Raw genomic sequence first — 5,000 nt, forward strand, 5'->3', positions numbered from 1 at the left:
CTCCATTAATCCCTAACTCACATTCTTTTACCTCTACCTTTCCCTCTGTCTTCCCCTCATTAACACATACCTAAAGCTGACACACTCCCTGAGGAAACACAGAACCACACATCTCTTCTAAAGGGCATTGGGCAACTGGAACCTTCCATTCACTATCACATGCTGCTACCTTGAAAGCAAAGCATATTTGGTTTGGGATAGATAGAGGATCCCTTTTTTTCCAGAAGCTGGGCAGATATGCAGTATCATATTCTGTTTCTGCAGCATTATTCGCCCATGGAGAGAGGGAAGGAGGAGAGAGAGAGAGAGAGAGAGAGAGAGAGAGAGAGAGAGAGAGAGAGAGAGGGAAGGAGGTGAGAGAGAAGAGAGAGAGAGAGGGAAGGAGGTGAGAGAGACAGTGAGAGAGAGAGAGAGATAGAGAGAGAGAGAGAGAGAGAGGGAAGGAGGTGAGAGAGAGAGAGAGAGAGAGAGAGAGGGAAGGAGGTGACAGAGATAGAGAGAGAGAGAGGGAAGGAGGTGAGAGAGAGAGAGACATGTTCAGACGTGGGTGCCTCTCTGCCCTGAGGCCTGACACGAAGCAACATGCTGAGTGCCTCACCTCACACTGACACACACACACACACACACACACACACACACACACACACACACACACACACACACACACACACACACACACACACACAAGTGAGTCTGTTTCTTTTCTGATGCCTCATAGCTCAAGCATGTCAGATAAGCCCTCTGATTAGGCCTCTCTATCCCCTTTCCCCATCATCTGTCTGTCTGTCTGTCTGTCTGTCTCTCTGTCTGTCTGTCTGTCTGAGTCTGTCTGTCTGTCTGTCTGTCTCTCTGTCTGTCTCGCTGTCTGTCTGAGACTGTCTGTCTCTCTGTCTGTCTGAGTCTGTCTGTCTGTCTGTCTGTCTGTCTCTCTGTCTCTCTGTCTGTCTGTCTCTCTGTCTGTCTGTCTGAGACTGTCTGTCTCTCTGTCTGTCTGAGTCTGTCTGTCTGTCTGTCTGTCTGTCTGTCTGAGACTGTCTGTCTCTCTGTCTGTCTGAGTCTGTCTGTCTGTCTGTCTGTCTGTCTGTCTGTCTGAGACTGTCTGTCTCTCTGTCTGTCTGAGTCTGTCTGTCTGTCTGTCTGTCTGTCTGTCTGTCTGAGACTGCACATATACTGTGATCCCACAGATCCCTGGTCCTCAGGGCAGGTTAGGATCTGGGTGGATCCAGGGACAACAACACCTGAGTCAGCTGAGGACTGTGTGCTGGGTACCCACACTCCCAGATGATCTTTAGTTATGATGTCATGCTGGTTCCACCTCCTATCCTAATATCTCCAAATATCCTGTTTTAATGGTGATCTAAAACACGTCCAAACTGTCTAGTATAATGGAACATGTCATATCCAACAGAAAGGGCACACAGCATACAGTAGGCTGTGGAACACACGAACGAAAGAGAAAACATCAAAGGCAGAAGCCCTGCCGAGGTGTTTGAAGTGGGAGGCTGTTTGAAGGTGCTGGTTGGTAGGGGCTGTGTGTGGAGAAGTCCCTCAGAAGGAGTGGATGGGGGTGCCAGAGACTGACCTTACTGCTAACCCAGGTTCCCTCTTATCCAATAGGCCGCCTCCCTGTCAGTACCCTGCTGAGCCTAGCTGTGATTGGTCAGTCCAGGTCGTCGCTGTGACTAAACTGTCTGAACTTTGACCCCTCCAGGGGGCGTTCTCAGCCCACTCAGGACCCTGGGTGCTGGCGTGGGAGACAGAGAGAACACCACAGGTCATAAACCGCCCAAATCCCAGAGTGGCAATTGTCAGTAGCTCCAAATGAAACCTGCCCACAGGGACTAAAGGAATGAGTTCTCTAGCTACAGAAACTCGATGTAATGGAATGTGTAATGTCAAATGTCAATTGATTATGCTGATACATGTGCACTGTCCCTGTCAACTAAACTGGTAAATATATTATAATAATAAGTTTTATTTGTATAGCGCTTTTCCTGCAAACGTTGCAGCTCAAAGTGCTCCAATCATTATATAATCATCATTGAATTATTTAGTCATTTAAAGGCAATATTAAAAAGATGGGTTTTTAGTCTTGACTTGAACATATTTGCTGAGGTTGCATCTCTAATGTAAACTGGCAGTGCATTCCACAATCTGGGTGCATAACATGAGAATGCAGCCTCACCAAATCTCTTATATGGATCAAATATGAAATAATAAACAATCCAGAGTCAGTCCAGTCACCTCACCTCTCAGACAGTCGGGGGTTAAAGAAAACCGTGGGGCCAGCATAACATCTGTTTCTCCACAGGAGTGGCGTATCTGATGAAACACACTGCGTTTGGACTGGAAGTGTTTCTATTGTCTTTTCAACATATTGAGTACGGAGACAAACCTGATACCACATGAAAGACCAGCAGGTCGCTGCTGGCTCAGGAGAGAGAGAGACCCAGGCCCTACATTACATTACATTACACTACATTACATTACATTACATTACATTACACTACATTACATTACATTACACTACACTACATTACATTACACTACATTACATTACACTACACTACACTACACTACACTACACTACACTACATTACACTACATTACACTACATTACATTACACTACATTACATTACACGACATTACATTACACTACTTTACATTACATTACATTACACTACATTATATTACACTACATTACATTACATTACACTACATTACATTACACTACTTTACTTTACATTACATTACACTACATTACAGTCAGCTGACATCTTTATCCAAAGCGAGTTACAACAAATACATTTTGTCTAAGTAAGTGAATCATCTCTCCAGTGAAACAGTCATAGCATGAAAAAGGAAACTATGCTTGTGTCAGGGGCCATTGGCAGTCATAATGCTAGAAGGAAGAATTAAGAATGATCACCAAACACTAGAATTTAAAATCATTGTTGCTTTATTATTTGACTTTTTTTTGAATTATTAAGCAGCCTTAGAATTTGAATGTTTTTTGGGGGGGGCAGTCCCACTCATATTTTTTTTTGTTTATTGACAGATACAGTGAAGATTTAGACAGGAAGGATGGGTGAGAGAGAGAAGAGGGATAACATGCAGGATATGTCCCTGGCCGGAATCGAACCAGGGACCCTGCGGTTACACCATGGTTAGCGCTTAACCCACTACGCCACCTAAGCGCCCCAATTTGAATGTTTTTGTTTGAATTGTTGTTATTGTGAAGTTTCCCACAGAAGTGGGGAAAAAAACGTCAGATCAGATATATAAACGGATTCTTTTGATAAACTGGACACATTTTGTGAATATATATGGTTACTTTCTCGCCTGAAAACATATTCAAACTTCATAAAATGACATATTAACACTTGTCGAGCCAAATTACAGCTTTTAGCCAATGGCGGCCAAAATTGAGAATTTAAAAACGGAGGGTTTTGCTTTGCTCGCTGATTGGCTAATGTCTTCTTAGTAACAACTAAGTTATAACTTACACCACCCTAGGGGTATGTATAAATATTTAGTAGTTACTAAGCTCTACGTCATAACTAGTGTGCTTGGTGCAACCCATTCAAGTTTAGTAGTGACTAAATCTTGATTTAGTAAATACAGTACTTACGCTATAACTAGGGTTAGTTTGTACTTAGTAAGAAGTGGTGCAACCGACCCCAGGCCACTAGTGTAACATATTTGCCACGCAGGAGTTCCGTATCTGATGAAACACACTGGAAGTTTGGACTGGAAGTGTTTCTATTGTCTTTTGAACATGTTGAGTATGGAGTCTCATTTCTCAAACCTGATACGACATGAGAGCTTCAGGACTAGGAGAGAGAGAGCTTCAGGACTAGGAGAGAGAGTTTCAGGACTAGGAGAGAGAACTTCAGGACTAGGAGAGAGAGCTTCAGGACTGGGAGAGAGAGAGCATCAGGACTGGGAGAGAGAGAGCTTCAGGACTGAGAGAGAGAGAGAGCTTCAGGACTGAGAGAGAGAGAGAGAGAGCATCAGGACTGGGAGAGAGAGAGCTTCAGGACTGGGAGAGAGAGCTTCAGGACTAGGAGAGAGAACTTCAGGACTAGGAGAGAGAGAGCTTCAGGACTAGGAGAGAGAGAGCATCAGGACTGAGAGAGAGAGAGCTTCAGGACTGAGAGAGAGAGAGAGAGCATCAGGACTAGGAGAGAGAGAGCTTCAGGACTGAGAGAGAGAGCTTCAGGACTGGGAGAGAGAGAGCTTCAGGACTGGGAGAGAGAGCTTCAGGACTAGGAGAGAGAACTTCAGGACTAGGAGAGAGCGCTTCAGGACTGGGAGAGAGAGCATCAGGACTAGGAGAGAGAGAGCTTCAGGACTAGGAGAGAGAGAGCATCAGGACTAGGAGAGAGAGAGCTTCAGGACTGGGAGAGAGAGAGCTTCAGGACTAGGAGAGAGAGAGCTTCAGGACTAGGAGAGAGAGAGCTTCAGGACTAGGAGAGAGAGAGCTTCAGGACTGGGAGAGAGAGAGCTTCAGGACTAGGAGAGAGAGAGCATCAGGACTAGGAGAGAGAGAGCTTCAGGACTAGGAGAGAGAGAGCTTCAGGACTAGGAGAGAGAGCTTCAGGACTAGGAGAGAGAGCATCAGGACTAGGAGAGAGAGAGCTTTGGGACTAGGAGAGAGAGCATCAGGACTAGGAGAGAGAGAGAGCTTTGGGACTAGGAGAGAGAGCATCAGGACTAGGAGAGAGAGAGCTTTGGGACTAGGAGAGAGAGCATCAGGACTAGGAGAGAGAGAGCATCAGGACTGGGAGAGAGAGAGCTTCAGGACTGAGAGAGAGAGCTTCAGGACTAGGAGAGAGAGCTTCAGGACTAGGAGAGAGAGAGCATCAGGACTAGGAGAGAGAGAGCATCAGGACTAGGAGAGAGAGAGCTTTGGGACTAGGAGAGAGAGCTTCAGGACTAGGAGAGAGAGCTTTAGGACTGGGAGACAGAGAGCTGGGAGACCTGCTTGTGGACGTCT

Source organism: Nansenia antarctica (assembly GCF_963989245.1).
Source record: "Nansenia antarctica genome assembly, chromosome: 3".
In the NCBI taxonomy this organism is placed as follows: Eukaryota; Metazoa; Chordata; class Actinopteri; order Argentiniformes; family Microstomatidae; genus Nansenia; species Nansenia antarctica.